This window comes from Phyllostomus hastatus, unplaced genomic scaffold, assembly GCF_019186645.2.
Source record: "Phyllostomus hastatus isolate PE091 unplaced genomic scaffold, TTU_PhHast_1.1 phas_contig_62, whole genome shotgun sequence".
Lineage (NCBI taxonomy): Eukaryota > Metazoa > Chordata > Mammalia > Chiroptera > Phyllostomidae > Phyllostomus > Phyllostomus hastatus.
In genome coordinates, this window is record NW_025333921.1 from 908325 (window position 1) to 927468 (window position 19144).

The 19144-nt window shown below is 38.2% G+C and overlaps 1 pseudogene; it reads right to left on the reverse strand.

Moving 5' to 3' along the window:
• The window catches only part of LOC123825120, a 72107-nt pseudogene extending 53056 nt beyond the window's left edge, over positions 1-19051 (reverse strand).
• Positions 19052-19144: the final 93 nt, after the last annotated feature.

A 19144-nucleotide genomic window follows, 5' to 3' on the forward strand; every position in this document is an offset into this window, starting at 1 on the left:
TGTTGTGTCCTTCTTTTGGCTGTGTGAGGAGGCAAAGTGTATCTACCTAAGCCTCTTTCTTGGCCAGAAGTCTTGTATTTAAAGAAGCTGCATTCATCCAGGCAGGTAGGATGGTGGAAACAGGGAGTTAGGGTGGAGAGGACTCTGTGTGGCAGAAGTGAGCCTGGGGCAGAGAGGTGGCAAGGCAGTGTTGGCTGGTGGAATTGGCAGCCCCACATTCACATGTGGTGGATAAAAATCAGGGAGATAACTTGTGAGTGAGTGAGCCCATTCCCAGGCCAGACTGTGTACCACAGGGCTCCAGTGCCAGGAACAGAAAGTCTCATAACTTACAACTGTAAGCCTAGTGGGGGCTGGGGTAGTGCAAGAAACTGCTAATTTCTCAGGAGAGCCTGGAGTTTATACAAACCCATCCATCCTGGAAACCACAACCAGGACAGCAGCTGAAAGGGCATCAGTAGTACACGGGAAGTGGGTGAAGTGATTGGAAGCAGGGTGAGGGCCAGGCAAGCACCCAGAAGTCAGCCAGCAGTGGCACTGTCCCCTCTGTGACCCCTCACTGACACACATGGAGCCATGGTCGCCCTGCCCTGGCGAATATCCAAGGCTCTGCCCATATGACTTAATGGGTCTGCTAAACATAATCAAAGTGCCTTTGCCTAATACACAGACACAGGGAGGCTGCCAAAATCAGGGACAAAGATATGGCCCTAATGAAGGAACAGAATGAACCCTAGAAAAAGAACTAAGTGATGTGGAGATAGCCAACCTATCAGATGCAGAGTTCAAACACTGGTGGTCAGAATACTAAAAGATCTCATTGAATACAGCAAAAGCATAAGGGAAGGAATGAAGGCTCTACTAAGGGGGAAAAAAAAAAGAAAAATCCACAGGAAACCAACAGTGAAGGGAAGGAAGCTTGGGTTCAAATCCATGATTTGGAACATAAAGAAGAAATAAATACTCAACCAGAACAGAGTGAAGAAACAAGAATTCAAAAAATTGAGGAGATACTTAGGAACCTCTGGGACAACTTTAAACATTTCAACATCCGAATCATAGGGGTGCCAGAAGGAGAAGAGGAAGAGCAAGATATTTAAAAATTATTTAAACAAATAATGAAAGAAAATTTCCCCAATCTGGCTAAGGAAACTGACATACAATCCAGGAAACTCAGAGAATTCCACAGAAGTTGGACCCAAAGAGGACCACACCAAGACACAGTATAATTAAAATGCCAAAGATTAAAGATAAAGAGAGAATCCTAAAAGCAGCAAGAGAAAAGGAGAGAGTTACCTACAGATGAGTTCCCATCAGACTATCAGCTGATTTCTCAGAAGAAACCTTGCAGGCAAGAACAGGCTGGCAGGATATATTCAAAGTCATGAAAAGCTAGGACCTGCATCCAAGATTACTCTATCCAGCAAAGCTATCATTTACAGTGGAAGGGCAGATAAAGTGCTTCCCAGATAAGGTCAAGTTAAAAGAGTTCATCATCACCAAGCTCCTGTTATATGAAATGTTAAAGAAACTTATTTAGGAAAAAGATCATCATCAAAACTATGAACATTAAATGATAAGAAACTCACAGCTATCAACCACTGAAACTAATAAAAATAAAAAATAATAAAAAATAAAAAAAAAACTAAGCAAATAACTAGAACAAGTATAGAATTATAGATTTGGAGATCATTTGGAGGGTTATCAGCTGGGAGGGGGAAGGGGGAGAATGGGGGAAAAGTATAGGGATTTAGAAGCATAATTGGAAGGTACAGAATAGGCAGGAGGATGTTAAGAATGGTACAGGGAATGGAGAAGCCAAAGAACTTACATGCACAACCCATGGGCATGAACTAAGAGGGGGATTGCAGGAGGCAAAGGGGGAACTGGGCAGAGGGGGCCAAGTGGGGGGGAAATTGGGACAACTATAATAGCATAATCAATAAAATATACTATAAAAAGGAACTAAGAAAGATGTTATTATAATTGATCTCATGACTTACGATGTCTTTAAGTTAAAAGAAAAGAAAACCATTTTACCAATAAAAACAATGAAGATTAGAGACTACAATAATTTCATGTTATAGATACTTAGTCTTTATTCATGTTTCTCATAGGTTTTGATTAACTTATTATTGGATAGCAAAACTTTCGCTATACTCTATTAGTAAAGGATATACTTTTAGTGACTAAATATTCTATCTATGTTGCCTTTAGTATTTTCTTCCAAATGACTTGTTTTATGGCCTATGTGGATTTGCTGGTACAAATACTGATCAAAATGCTAAAAGCAAAAAATTACATGTACATTATTTCAGTGGTTGAATTATTCCATGGGAGTTATGACCGAATTTTGGGATTTGGGCTTATTTGTTTTAAGTAAACAGCTGCACATTGAACCTCAAATTGAACCTGGTTGAAATTAAGATAATGGAACACCAAAGGGAAATGGAAGCATGCTTATTTCTCCTGCAAACAGGCTTTACAAGTCCATTAAATGTGTTACCTAGCCTAGTGTCTCTTTCAGTTAACTCCAAATTAACATACACAGTTGATCCTGGAACAACAAAGATTTGAACTGTGCATGTCCACTTATGAGGATTAAAAAAAATAAAAACAGTTAGTCCTTTCTTTCTGCAGGTTCACATTTGTGGATTTAATGAACTGCAGGTGGAAAAGAGTATTTTTACACTCCCTATTGTGGATTGAAAATACACTTCTTTTTAAAAAGATGTTATTATTTATTTTTAGAGAGGGGGAAGGAGGGAGAAAGAGAAGGAGAGAAACATCACTGTGTGGTTGTCTCTTGCATGCCCCCAGCTGGGGACCTGGCCCACAACCCAGGCATGTGCCCTGACTGAGAATTGAACTGGTGACCCTTTGGTTTGCAGTCCAGCGCTCAATCCACTAAGCCACACCAGCCAGGGCTAAAATTATTGTTTTTGACCTAAAGTTGAATGAACCTGCAAATGCCAAGGGCTGACTATAGAATCAACAGTTACTTAAGGATTTTTAGATTTTTGACTGAGCTGGGGTGGGTACCCCAAGCCCCTTGTTAAAGGTCAACTGTAATTTTGGGTGAGTATCATTATACAGATAAGCCACAGATGATTTCAAAGGGCATCATATAAATGTAAGAGGAATAGCATTAAGAAATTTATACATTGTATGTAATGACATGGTAAGTAACAAATAGTTTGTTCATTTACTTTGAAATACAGAACTGTCATTTTTCTTGGGTAAAGCACAGTGATATTTTGTTTTACTATATAATATGTAACAAGTTTTCCAATGAGATTCTCTCACATCCAGTATCATATTATTAATTTCTGATATAAAGCTCTATTTCAACTAAATCTGATTATGTAGCAGAGAATCTAGTGTTAGTATGTACTGTAAGTACACATGAAAGGGAGACATTCTTTGTTTTGCCTACAATTACAAATGATGCAACGTAAAATATTACTTATGGCATCTAGTACAGTGATTTAGGTGATAATGCCACTAGTTGAAGCTATGACATGGATATAATACATAGTTTCAGTTAGCTTGTCAGACACAGATCTTCGGGAAAATAGGCTTTATTGGTTCAGATACTTGCCTGCTTGCTTTACAGAACACTTTGTTAAGTGAAAGCAAGAATAATGTCTCCAATTGAAAAACAGAGGGAGTTTGGGGCTGGCAGAATGCAATTGCCCAAGTTAGAGTGAACCAAATTGATCTGAAATCATTTAGATAACAATGTGATGGGCAGCGGACAGCATTTGTTTATGAAGACAGATTATGCCAGGCAAATCTGATTTATTTGGTCTTATAAAATTACTCAACAAGTTTGTGGATAAAGGAAACTCCATGGAAAAACAATATATCTAAATGTCTGTAAAAGCTTTTGATGTGGGTCTGCATGAGATTAAGATAATTGAAATGCTGGGAAGATGTTGCCTGGATAACAATGCAATGGTGTGGTTATCAGATTTAAAACACAGTAATCATAAAACATGGATCATAACATCTAATTGAGATACTTGGCAGAAGACCATAAAAGAGCTAGTATCTTTATAGATCAATATTGTAAGCAAGTATAAAAATTATTTAGTCCACAATAATTATTTTATTCTTTCTTCAGTAGGTAACACGTTGTAAATAAAAATCAGTTCAAAATGGGACAACTGTAATAGCATAATCAATAAAATATACTTAAAATATTAGTTCAAAATACTTTACTACTTGTCCAAAATGAACTACTACTTTATTTTGGCCCTACTGATATTTACAAAATTTTGAATTTGTGGTGTTCTGTCAAAAGCATTAAAATAGATAGTCATAAGTTTGATAGGCTTTCAAAACACAGTAAAATTCAATGAAAACATTATGTACATTTGGGAACACATTCCTTCATAGATTTTTAAGAGCTGAGAGATAATGTAGAAGAAAGTAGCTGTAGTAATGGTAGTAACTTTGAGAGAAACAGCTAATTATAAATAAGGATATGGAAAGAAAAAGGGATACAGTGTAATGTATTTTAAAGTCATATTGTAAAGTGAAAAAATGCTTTCAATATATATTCACATGGGTTACACTAAAGTGTTTAACAATATCCATGACATGGCTATTAATCAGTCAGAACTGATAATGGTCATAGAGCTTGAGCAGGGCCATAAAGACCTCTTTATGTTGGACATTAACTCTTTGGATGATGGATAATGGGGAGGTGAGTGGTGTTTGGGAGAGGCTAGAGTGACTGCGAGAATTAATAGGAAGACATTTGGAAAGGTAGTGGCTAGTTGCTAATTGATATGGAAATATTTTAATACTTTAAATATGAAAAACTGATACAGCTTTTCTGGTGGGTACGAGCTCTATAATAAATAGCCAAAGGATCAAAGAAAAATAACAAACAGGTAGAAAATGTGAATAGGTTAAATTATAAGAAGTAAAATATAATTTCAATAAACAGATTACAAGATGTTAAACGATTAGTAATGAAATAAGTACAAATTTATTTTAACAAAACAATAATTTTTACTTAGTGGTAAATTTTTTTCTTAAAAATATTTTAATTGAAGTATAGTCAGCATATACTACTATATTAATTCCAGGTGTACAACATAATGCTTTGACATTCATATACCTTACAATGCACTGATGAACGTTTAGGTTGCTTCCATTCCTTGGCTATTACTATTGAGGTACTAATGCTGCAATGAACATAGAGGAGCACATATCTTTTTGAATTTGTGTTTTCATTTTCTTTGGATAGATATCCAGAAGTGAAATTGCTGAATTGTATGGTAGTTCCACTTTTAATTTTTGAGCAATCTCTATAATGTTTTACATAGTGGCTGTATCAATTTACAATTTTACCAACAGTACATGAGGGTTCCCTTTCCTTCACATCCTTGCCAGCATTTGTTATTTGTTGATTTTTTTATAGTAGCCATCCTGATGGGTGTGAGGTGGAATCTTTGAGGTTTTCATTTGTATTTCCCTGATAATTAGTCATGTTGAGCATCTTATCATGTCTGTTGGCCATCTGTGTATCTTCTTTGGAGAAGTGTCTATTCATGTCTTCTGCCCATTTTACAGTCAAATTGTTTTTTTGATATTGAATTGTAAGAGCTCTTTACATATTTTGGATATTAACCCCTTAACAGCTATATCATTTGTTATAAATGATATAGCTGCAAAGGGATATATCTGCAAAGATAACAAATATCTTTTTCTAGTCATAAACTGTCTTTGTTTTGCTGATGGTTTCCTTCACTGTGCTTTTCAGTTTGATGCATTCCATTTGCTTATTTTTGCTTTTGTTTCCCATGCCCAAGCTGATATATCCAAAAAGATACTGCTAAGACCAATATCAAAGAGTTTACCATCTGTTGTCTTGTAGCAGTTTTATGGTGTTAGTTCTTATATTTGTTTTTTTTATATTTGAAAGATGTTTATTGCCATATATATCCTACTGTCATGTGCCAGATGACTGTTAACTGTATGAGTATATATTACTTTTTATTCTGCATTTATCAACACTTTTGATAAGCATTTCCCCATATCTTTTTTTCAACTGTATTTTTATTGTTGACACTATTACATATGTCCCCACACCCCCCTTTTGACAACCTCCCCCAAACCCCCTTCCTCCTTCCCTCTGGCCATCACCACACTATTGTCTGCATCCACAAGTCATGTGTCTATTTTTTGGCTAATCTCTTTACCTTCTTTCATCTAGTCCCCCCTCCTTCACCTGTGATGGCTCTTAGTCTATTCCATGTTTCTATACTTCTGTTTCTATTTTGTTCATTAGAGTTCACATATATGTAAGATCACGTGGTATTTGCCTTTCTCTCACTGGCTTATTTCACTCAGCATAATAATCTTCAGGTCCATCCACGCTGTCACAAAAAGTAAGAGTTCATTCTTTTTTATGGCCACATAGTATTCCAAATCTTTAATCCCTTTTCAGTTTATTTTTGTATATGGTATAAGAGAGTAGTCCAGTTCCATTTTTTTGCATGTATCTGTCCAGTTTTCCCAATACCACTTATTAAAGAGATTGTCATTTCTCCATTGTATATTCTTGCCTTCTTTGTCATGGATTAATTGACCATATAAGTGAGGATTTATTTCTGGGCTCTCTACTCTGTTCCATTGATCTATACATCTGCTTTTGTGCCAGTATCATACTGTGTTGTAGTAGAGTTTGAAATCAGGAAATGTGATACCTCCAGTTTTGTTCTTCTCAAGATTGCTTTGACTATTTGGGGTTTTTTGTGATTCCACATACATTTTAGGATTATTTGTTTTGAGAAGAATGCCATTGGTATTTTAATAGGGCAATATTTTTTCTTGCAAGTGACAGATCATAATTAAGGGAAAAGTGAAAGTGGCATTCCTAGGCCTGCTTATAGAAATATAAACAGGTACAACATTTCTAAAGGACACTTTCTCAGTATTTATCAAAAACATTTACAATGTTAGGTTGACTTCATGGTTCTGGTAATGTTAGGCTGACTTAGATGGATCAGTTCTCTCAGCGAAAACAACTAAAATATCTGGATTTAAAATATATTCTTAAAGCAAAAAAAGGATATGAAAAGATAGTATGAAATCACTGGACTCAAGGTAAAGGAGAAATGGGAATCCAAATGTGGAAGCTGCTCTGCCTTATGGGAATTTGCTGATTGATAAAAAGCAGAATCTCTATCTTGATAGACTTGCAGTGCAAGGGAGACAGGAAGCTAGATCCAAGACCTGCATATGATAGGAAGTCTAACAGGAGACCCTCTTCCCTAAGATACTGGGACTCCAGAGCCCTTGAGTGTTTACTGCTTTTATTCAAATTTCCTGGGCCAGTGAATCCCAAGCCTTGAACTTGAGTTAAAGTAATTCTGGATGGGGCATGTCTCCAGGTGATTGGCAGAAACAAACATAAGTCTACTCTTAAGCAAGATACCATTTTTGTAGGCTTAAATAATTTCCATAAATGATTTTTGCAATATAATGTACAGCATATTTTTGCAGATAATCAGGTACATGAAGAGACTGGATTAAGTGAGCAAAAATCAGCATAGAAACAAACAACAAAATCAGACCTATGAAACCTTTAAATATTGGAATTTTAAGGCATGGACTAAAAAACAAGACTATAAAATAGTTATGATGACTATATTTGAAGATACAAAAGACCACCTTGATGTTATCTGTAGAGAACAGGAACCTACAAAAAGTAACATTGCTAATCTGAATTTAAAAAAGAACCAGCCATGGCTGGTGTGGCTCAGTGGTTAAGTGCTGGCCCGGTGAATCAATTCGATTCCCAGTCAGGGCACATGCCTGGGTTGTGGGCCAGGTCCCCAGTTGGGGGAGCACAAGAGGCAACCATGCATTGGTGTTTCTTTCCCTCTCTTTCTCCCTCCCTTCCTCTCTCTAAAAAAATAAATAAAATCTTAAAAAAGAGAACCAAATAGAATTTTGTTGTGATTTAAACTATTTTAAATATGTTGATTTTAAGTAGAATTTATAAAAATTTTATAAATGTATTTATATTTTGTAAATAAAAATATACCAGGTGCCCTGGCTGGTATGGCTCAGTGGATTGACTGCTGGCCTTTGAACTGAAAGGTTGCTGGTTCTATTCCCAGTCAGGGCACATGCCTGGGTTGTAGGCCAGGTCCTCAGTTGTGGGTGTGTGTGACAGGCAACCAATCAATGTATCTCTCACACATTGACCCTTCTCTTCCTCTCTTTCTTCCTCCCTTCCCCTCTCTCTAAAAGTAAATGAATAAAATATTTAAAAGATAAGTTTTACAAGTAAAATGTATAAATAAAAGCTTAAAACCCAACAAGACTTTTGTTTAACCCTCACCGGGGGACATGCTTATTAATTTTAGAGAGGGGTTTGGAGGGAGAGAGAGAGGGAGAGAAACATACACGTGAGAAACATGGATTGGTTGCCTCTTGTATGCACCCGGACTGGGAATTGAACCTGTGACCTTTTGGTTTATGGGATGACACTCCAACCAACTAAGCCATACCAGCCAGGGCAAAACCCAATAAATTTTTAAGTGCAGATTAGACATATCTCAAGACTCAGTGAACCTGAAGATACATCAAGAGAAATGATCCTGAATGCAGCATGGAGAGGAAAACAAAGGCAAAAATATATATGAGAAAGTAAAAGACACAGAAGATGTAGTGAGAATGTGCAACATAGTTTTAGCCAGAGTTCTAGAAGAAGGAGAGAATGAGGTAAGCACTTATTTGAAGACTTAACCCCTGAGTAATTTCCAGACTGACAAAGGACTTCAAGACATTTGATTAACTTGAAAGCATGATAAATGAAAACTGTTCTTACACACAATGAAGTAAAAATTCTTAAAACCAAAGACAAAGAATAAATACTTATTAGAAGTATTTATATACTTTTAATATATAACAGCCAGATAACATAAATTATTTCAATTGGGCAACAATATACCAATATACTGACAGCTGACTTTTCCCTAGTAAAAGTGGGAAACAGGTGAGAGTGGACTGTTAATTTCACTGTGCTAAAAGAAAATAATGACCAACCTAAAATTCTACAGGTAGATATAATAAAGATATTTCAGACACACCAGATCTAAGATATTTTGTCCCTAGCAAATCTACAGTGATGGGAATTTCAAAGAAGCATGTATATTTCAGGCAGGAAGAAAATGATCCCATATGAGAAGCCTGAGATACAAGAAAGAATTAAGAGCCAAGAAAGTGGGAAATGCTGGAAGCAACCTAAGTGCCCATTAGTAAATGAATGGATCAGAAAATTATGGTACATTTACACAATGAAATACTACACAGCAGAAAGAAAGAAGGGGCTCCTACCCTTTGCAACAGCATGGATGGAACTGGAAAGCATTATGCTAAGTGATGTAAGCTAGGCAGTGAAAGACAAATACCATATGATCTCACCTTTAAGTGGAATCCAGTCAACAAAACAAATAAGCAAGCAAAATAGAACCAGAAACACTGAAATTAAGAACAATCTGTCAGTAACCAGAGGGGACGTGGGAGGGGATAATGGGCAGAAAGGGGGGAAGGGTTTTCAGGAACAACTGTAAAGGACACATGGACAAAACCAAGGTGGGGTGGAATCAGGGGAGGGAGGTGGGGAAATGCTGCAGTTAGGGAGGGAGTGGTGGGTGGTAAATTCAGACAACTGTACTTGAACAACAATAAAATAATTTTTAAAAAATTAAAAAAATAGAAAACATGGGTAAATATAGTTAATATTAACTGTGCTTTCACATAATAATAATGTTTTATTGTTTTAAAAATACAATAATAGCATATGTGAGGAAAAAATAAATGTAGTTTAAGTGTTCTAACTTACATATTATATTAAAAACTTTGATAAATTATAAATGTGTGATATAATTTTATTTAAAGATTTTATTTATTTTTTAGAGAGAGGGGAAGGGAGGGAAAAAGAGAAGGAAAGAAACATCCATCTGTTGTCTCTTGGAGGCACCCCGGACCAGGGACTGAACCCACAACCCAGGCATGTGCCCTGACTGGAAATCGAACTGGCAACCCTCGCACAACAAACTAAGCTACACTGGTCAGGGCTGTGTGATATAATTTTAAAATTAATAAAAGAATACAAACAAAGGGTATCACTTTAAACTGGTAAAGAGAGGGAATTTGATACATAAAAATTGGAAATCAATCTAAAAGATAACAAAGAAATGTTATAGATTAGCCCTAACCAGTGTGGCTCATCTTGTTGAGTGTCATTCCACAAAGCAAAAGGTCACCAGTTTGATTCCAGGTCAGAGCACATGCCTTGGTTGTTGGTTCGATCCCTGGTTGGGGGGCATCTGAGGGGTAACCGAGTGATGTTTCTCTCTCACACTGATGTTTCTCTCCCTCTCTTTCTCCCTCCTTTCCCTTCTCTTTAAAAATAAAAATAAATAAAAATTTTAAAAGTGTAACAGATTAGACAAATGGGAAACACTTTTGAAGATGGCAGATTTAATTCAAAATAATAGAATTATGTAACTATAAAAGGGTTAAGTATTCCAGTTAAAGGTGAAAGATTGTATAACTGGTTGAAAAATCCAACTACTGTTAACAGGAGACACATTTAAAACATAAAGATAAAAAAAGGTTGAAATTAGAAGAGAAATACATACCTTGCAAACACCAAACAAAAGACAGCTGATGTGTCTAAGGGAAAACATCAGACAAAACAGATTTTAAATAAAAAAAAAACATTGCTACAGCCCTGGCTGGTGTGGTTCAGTGGATTGAGTGCTGGCCTGTGAATCAAGGGGTCGCCGTTTTGATTCCTAGCCAGGGCACATGCCTGGGTTGCGGGCCAGGTCTCCAATTGGGAGTGCTGAAGAGGCAACCACACAATGATGTTTTTCTCCCACTTTCCCTCCCTTCTCCTCTCTAAAAAACAAATAAAATCTTTAAAAAAAGCATTACTACAAATAAAAAGGGATACTTTACTTTATATTGATGAGATGTTCACTTAACCAAATAGATATTACTTTTAATTCATATGCACTTATGACAAAGTCTCAAAATATATAGAACAAAAATTGAGAGATGACGAAGTGAAACAACAATGTGTCATATACATGTGGGAGGGGGCATGTATAATACTTGGTATGTATGAAATTGCAAAATACACATTCTTTTCAAGTATGTTAATGGAATTTATTAAATCTAAATATATAGATACAGATAAAGATTGATAAGGTTTTTTCCCCTCTTAGTCAGACAAACTGACTTTATTATGACTGCAGAATGTTAATTTAAACACACGTACACATTATTCTGCGTAGTAGAAAGCTGGTTACATAGTCTCTACCCTTATATGTTTATAAGCAACACCAAGTGCTGGAGAGGATATTAGTTTAGCTTATTCAATTTAATTCTTATTCTATGATGTAAGTATTGTTATGCCTGAATTAGAGATAAACAACCAAAACTTAGTGAGATTAATTTTCTAAGGTAAATTTTCTAAGATCACTTCTTTAGTAAGTAGCGGTGCTAGAATTCCAGTCCTCTGTTTTTATGAGCAATAAACCAGCTTCAGAAAATACTTAATCCTTTGAGGCTGGAAGTAAGGACATATGTATTCTTATAGAAGAATCTCTATAAAATTAGGATGAAGATGTCTTTGTGTAGTATCGACAAAGGTTTAAGTGTCTCCAGTATAGGAGAGTTGTATATTGAGCCAAGCGAGTGGCTAAATAGTTTGATGAGGAAAAGCCATCTTAGGAGACAGAGATGATGCTAGTGATTTAGAATGTGCGAGTGTCTGAGGGTAAAGAACTGTCATGCACCTGGCATGATAGAAAATAAATGCCTCTCATTTCGGTATCTTATGCCATTGAAAATCCTTTCCCTCTAGCTCAAGTTCACTCTTTCACAATTGCTTTAAGTTTCTGAAGTGAATCCCAGTTTCAACAGGCAGTCTTTTATGACCAAGTAAAAGTCAAGTTGTAAGTTCTCTCTACTTTCAAGTGTTTAGAATGTGGAAGTTATCTATTTCACTCCTTACCAATGGAAAAAACACTGTTAGAGATAACATAATAGTATAGTTCATCAATAAATTATTTAAATCCACTTAATATTAAAATAATTAGGACCACATCATCTTCTATTGACTACTTTAATATTCTGGCTGGGCTCCCTGCCTTGTCTCATCCCACGCCCCTACCCTTCTTTCTACATCTTCACCACAACCCAGCGCTTTAGTCCAACACAGCCATCACAGGTATCTTTTCAAAGCAAGTGTGTGATTGTATCATTTAAATACTTTAGAAGAATCAGTGTTTCCACTGAGTAATACCTATGCTGAATTTTAGTGTGATTATATACTTAATACTCTTCATATACTAGTCCCAACTCACCTTTCCAGCCCAGCTCCACCACTTCCCACCACACCCCCCACCGCAAGGGAGAAACAGCGGGGGCCAGGGGGTCCGACAGCCTGCCCACGTCATCCAGCAAATAGGTGGCAGAGCCAGCATTCCACCTGAGGCCTGACTCCAAATCAGAGGCTTAATCCTGTTAAACTGCATTGTCTTCTGCTTTTATGTTTTGTGAATGTTGCTTTAACCATATGAAATGAAATTGATTTTGAGCATATTAAATGTTACACATAATCAACGCTCTCTTCTTGCATCATAATTGTGTAAAAAATGAGCCAGTCAAATAAATTATTCCATTATTTCTGTAAAGTTTATAGTTGCCACTAATGTCAATAGTTTTCTTTTACCTCAGATACTTAAATAACAACAACAACAACTTCCATTCCTTGAGGGCTCACCATGTGCCTGTATTATGCTAGGCATTTTATGTACATAATATTTAATGAGCAAAGCACTCTTTGAGGTAATTACTACTATTCCCATTTTGTGATGAGGGAACTGGCTGCAGAAGGCTAAGCAAGTAGTTTAAGATTAAACAGTTAGTAGTGGAGCTGGGACTGAACTTGAGACAGCCTCACTTTACAGGCTGTGCCTCTGACCATGACACAGTGCCATCTCTCTTTAAATCTCCTAGATTAAACTTCTCAGTAAATAACCTGGATCCTACCCTCCATGCCCTACAACCAAAATTCCCTGTTTTCCACACATGGAGCCTCATCCTGCAAGTCTTGTCTTTCCATCTAAAGTAGCTGACACATGTCTTTCTGTTCCTATTCTTCAAGTTTCATGGGTACTGAATAGCTTAACATAGAAACTCTGGTTATGAGCTGGGGTTTATTTTCTCTGTAGAGAATGGCTCCAGAGGAAGAAAATGGAAGTGACCTAAGCAATGGGTCAATTGGCTGAGGTGGGGAAGAAAAGGCCTTCCAAGGGTATATGATGCAAGGGAGGCCTTTCCATTTCTCTCATTGCTCTGCACCAAGATTCCCAAATGTGTGGAATCTGGAGCTCCTGTGACTTTGTCTTCCCTCTTCTGTGCTTGGGCAGAGTGGGCTCTCAGTCTGTAGGTTGCAGCAATAAAAAGCGGTGATGGTTTTTTATTTAATCCAGTGGCACATTATTTTAGCCATCAATTCATTTACTTATATGCCAGGTGTTGTTCTAGATACTGAATATATGGCTGTGAACAAAACAAAGAATCTGTCCTCATGGGCTTTACAGCTCGCCAAAGGACGACAGGCAGTTAAGAAGTAAACAGATAAACCCACGGTGACAGATAAGTGCTCTGAGGAGCAGAGAGGCCGAGGAAAGGGACAGAGAACGGTGGAGGGCAATGGGGGCCAGGGCTGCTCTCCTAGTGCGGATGGTCAGGGAAGAGCTTTCTGGGGCACTACCCTGTGAGAAAACATCCAAATGAAGTACAGGAGCCAGTTGCGAGCATATCTGAAGGAAGAACATTCTGGCAGAATAAACAGCCTTGAGGAGGATGTGTGCTTGTCATATCTGAGGAAAATAAGGAGACCAAAGTATACGGAACAGACTGAACAAGGAAGAGGGTCAGGGGAGGCGTGGGTTCAGAATAGCCACGGATTTGGATTTTATTCTAAATATGGTGGGAAGCCATTCAAAGATATTTAGCAAAAAGAGTAAAATAGTCAAATTTACATTCTAATGGGACCCACCTGGCTGGTGAATGCAGCATACCCGACAGCAGGGCAGGAGTGGCAGCAGAGAGGACAAGTGGGGTGCGGTGGGATAGCAGCTGAGACTCAGACTCAGAAAACGTTTGGAAAGTAGAGCCGATAAAGTCAGACTGCTAACGGGCTGAATGTGAGGTGTTTGGCTTGAGCCAAAAGTTTGTGGGTTTGGGTTTAGGCAGCTAATTGACTGGAGGTGCCATTTTCAGACAAGAAGATTAGGTTTAGGAGAGGAAGTTGAGTAGTTTTAGAATTGTGAGAGACCATTAGACTTCCAAGTTCTCGTGGAAGAACAGGCCTCTGGTAGCTGCCACTGGTGTTAATCTTTCACAGGGGCATGTTGGTTGAGGGAGCAGATAGACAGAGAAAATAAAGGCTCTTCTGAGCAATGCTTCAGTGTTCAAGCGACTGAAAGGCATGGCAGTAATCTGAGCTTCTCCTACACTCATGATGATGTCGGTGCAAGAAGTCTCTCTTCGAAAGATTTCCTGATTGCTAGTGTCTCAAAAGTCCTGAATTTCAATCACAGTGATTTATTCCACTGTCAGAGACAGGAAGCTTACAATGCAAATAGCTCAACAGGTAATTCACTGTTTATGAATTTTTATCAAATATAACTAAGTAGATGAAGGTCCCAAGTGTTTAAAAGGGGAGAAAGGAGGTCACTGGCAAGATAAAAGATGCAGATAAAGGAAGCAAAGATTTCACGGTCTTGCCAGGGAATGCCCTGTCGATCTCGATTTCTGAGTGTGAATGTAGAGAAAGAAGAGTTCACATCTTTAGGATCTTCTAGGTTTATATCTAAGTGGAGGCTATTCATCTAAATTTTCTTGCCCCTACTTTTTAGCCCCTTTTCTACCTTTTAACCATTTAACCCTTAGCCTCTTCCCAAAAAAGTTCTTCAACTTGAAGGCCTGTGGCTTGATAGAAGCTTGTCGCCTCTTTTCTAGGGCCAGAGCTCAAAAAGTGACTCTGGAGAGTGCTGCTTGCCTGTGCAGTTCCCATTCGATGTTGCCCTATTGGTTCTCCACGGTGTCCTAGGGAAAGGGGATGCACAGCTGACACCAGAAAGGCGTTGAGGCAACTTTTACATTATTTTTTTCTGATTATTTGAGTGATATATGCTTATTGCAACAATTTTAACAAAAAAGTTTTAAAAAACCTAAAATTCTACTAACTAGAGGTAACTCCAACAACATTATGGTATATTTCCTTCCAGTGTTTTATTCATTTGTTTTTCATAATTGAACTTTTGGTTGTACATGCAACTTTTCATCCTGCTGGGTTTTTTTTTTTAACATTATAGCATGCATGTTTGTCCATGTCATTGCACCTTTAATGCACATAAGCATCTATAGCCCGGCTGTGCCATAATTCACTCAAGGTAATTTCTGATTTTTTATAAGCACAAAAAACACTGTGATAAACAGACTTATGCTTTTTCCTTCTTTTGGGTAATTTACTAAAAGGAATTGGTGAATTAATAAGTATACTTGTTTTTAAAAGCTCCTGATAGACATACATTGTTCCACTGATTTCCAGAAAGATTATCAAATTACATGCTGGGGGGGAAGGGAGAGAAACAGCTATTGGAACTACTACTGGATTTGTTAGAAAAGATTTGACAGCAATTCTTTTTTTCCCCCTTTAAATCATGAAACAGCTGTGTATTGTCACAGTAATCACTGTTTGCTCTGTTTCATAGACCTCACTCAATGGCACGTAAGGATTAGCCTGTGTGGTGGCTGGTACCAGTGTTCCAGAGCATGGCAAACAGCAGACACACCTGTGCAGTGACACTCAGGAAATTCTTCTCTTTTTTTAAAAGATTTTATTTATTTATTTTTAGAGAGGGAAGGGAGGGAGAAAGAGAGAGAGAGAAACATCAATGTGCAGTTGCTGGGGGCCATGGCCTGCAACCCAGGCATGTGCTCTGACTGGGAATCCAACCTGCGACACTAGGAAATTCGTCTTTAATGGAGGTTGGATATTCCCTGGATAATGGGGGGTTGGAGTGATGAGGAGAGGAGAGGCAGAAGGGAATGGAGTTGGAATGAGGCGAGAGATGCCCTTAGAGGAGGGGGACCATCACACAGGACTGATGCAGAGCTGATGGAAGGGTGGTGCCAAAGCAAACCCTTTGGCAACCTGAGTGATGCCGACATCCTTTGGATCAACCAGACATTTAGGGGGAGGATTTCTATATAGGTGGTTGGGAGTAAAAATAACTGCAAGCGGGCTAGGCCCTCTCCTACCCAAGTTTGTTTTCCTGAAAATAACAGAGGATAGTTACTCCTTGAACATTGTGTTTCTGAACTATCACAGAAAGAATACAGAGCTATTATTTGATGAATGATTAGACAGACGTACAGATGAAAGACAGGATGGCTGGATAGATGGCTGGACACACTGGCACCAGCCATTAAAAAAATATTGCATATCAGTTCTATGCCAATCACTTCATTAAGTATTCTACATCATAACTGCTCTTTTGACTTCTAAAATTTTCATCATCCCCCCCAGCCCCCCTGCAGAAACAGACACGCATTCTCAGTTGTTTAAAAGGGGAAGGACTGGGAAGAAGAGGATCATATATCCGCATTTCCCTTTCTCTCTTTGGCAGAAAGCACAGCTAAAGATAGTTTCCTTCATGCAATTTCAAAACCAAATGTCGCTCTCTCACTTTAAACCCTTAAATGGCTCTCCTCGCCTGTTCTATGTAACAAAATCCCAAGTGCATGGCCTGCTCCTTTAGATGCTTTTTCTGGTCTCACATGCCGTGACTGTCCCTTCCACTCTTCTGAGTGTGCGTGTGTGAAACTTCTTATTGTGGTAAAAAATATAACAAATATGTTACATTTTATAATGATATAATAAAATGTTACATTTTCACATTTTTAAGTGTATAATTCAGGGGCATTAATTGTGTTCACAGTGTTGTCCATCAATCACTACTATTGATTAACAAAACTTGGTCACCCCAAAAGAAATTCTATAACCATTAAGCCATCGAGTTCCTATTCCCACAGCCCCTGATAGCCAATAAATAATCGACTTTCTATCTCAATGAATTTGCCTATTCTAGATATTTCATGTAAGTGAAACCTTGTAATACTTGTCCTTTTGTGTCTGGCTCATTTTACTTAGTATAAATTTTGCAGATTTATCCATGTTCTAAGTATCAGTATTTCATTCTTTTTTTTTTTATGGCTGAGCAGTATTCTGTCATTTGCATATACCACATTTTATTTATATATTTATCTGTGTTGGACAATGGGTCCCCCCTCCCCATAGTCTTTGGGCCATTGTGAATAAGGCTACAATGGACATTAGTGTGTAAGTATGTACTTCAGTTGCTGTCTTCTATCCTTTTGTGTACTGACCTAGAAGTGCAAATGTTGGTTTAAGCAGAGATTCAGAATATTAATTTTGATTACAAAGTGTCAGGCTGGTTAGTTAATTTTATATGACTTGATGCAACTTAATAGAAAATACCATGATGATGGTATTTTTCAAACTGTGGGTCCTAATCTATTAGTAAGTTACGAAAGCAATTTGTTTGCTATGATCAGCATTTTTAAAAAATAAAATAGAACTGAATAGAAAAATGAGGATGCAGTGCACCTAGTTAAGGATATTATTTTGTGAATCTTTTGTTTCAGTTATATGTGTACTGCAAAATATATTTCTTATTGTGGGATCTGATCAGAACAAAATAGTTTGAAGCCCCTGGTGTAGTGGAAAGTGAGATTTGGAATTAGCCAGAACTCGGTTTGAATCTGGGCTCTTGGTGACTTTTTAGCAGTTATTGAACTTCTCTATAGCTCAATCCCTTTATCAAAGAAAGGAGAGTAATAATATATCCTTGCTTTTTGAGCTCATGTGTGAAAAGATTAGGAATTACTTAAGTAGAGTGCCTAAAGTATAGTCAATGATTAATAAATACGTAGTTACTTCCAAATCTGCTTAAAAATAATGTTCTCCCTGTAAAAACACTTTGTTCACTAGAAGAAAGACACTGTGTGTTATTGAAGACTAGGACTGTTCGGCTGTAGTCAACTTTGAAAACAAGTAGCTCGGTCTGTTTCTGATTTGATTTTGTAAGGGGACTTGAACACATCGTTCTTTCCCCTTCTGATTCCCACATTATATACATGGATATTTGGGAACTTTATTATACATGTGTCATATATTTTCTAATTATTTCATTGTCGGCTAGTATTACAAACTGTCAAGTATCTTCTAGTGCTTAAAACACTGTGGGGCACGTTATGAAGTGCTGGATGAAAATCTTCGGAGTCTGGTCTACAGCACACATTTCGCAAAGTATCACTTATATAAGGGGAAGCAGACATAATCCCGATTCCACCGTATTTCTCACTCGGATCTATTCCATGCTCTAAACAGGCCAGTTAGGCACTAAGTCATGTCTCTGGATAGTACAAGTGGAAGGTGCGAGCGGATAAACCACTTTCTCTGAGGACGGTGGAAAATTAGATTCTACTTTCCTCTCCCCACTCCGGCTCCCATCTGGGAGGGGGCGTTTATAAACCCTGAGGGCTGGGGCCCAGCAACCTGCTGGCGTCCTGAGCTCCAGAGGCTTGCCAGCACGCACGCTCTCCCGCACTGAGAGCCCTTCTTCCCAGATGAATTCTCATAGTATCACAGACGCACGCAGCCTCGATCGATACTGGATGGCAGACATGCTGCTACCATCAAGTGTGGGGACAGGGTGGTGGATTTAGCAGCCCTGCCGCTCGGTCGCAGCTTCTCATCAGCTCAATACCCGCAGAGGACGTACACCCTTTCCCTGGCTGATACCCACCCGGTCGCTTCCCCAAGCCGCCGCCAGTACCTCTCAGCTCTGCTCTTGGGGGTGGGGGCGCTCTCCCATCCCGACCCTACACGCTCGCGCAGCAGCACCATAGCCGGCAAGGTGGGTGGCCCCCCAGCAGGGTTCTTCGTAGGTCCCTGGTGGAGGCTGAGGTGCGGGATGCTGAGCTTCCGCACACTTCGGAC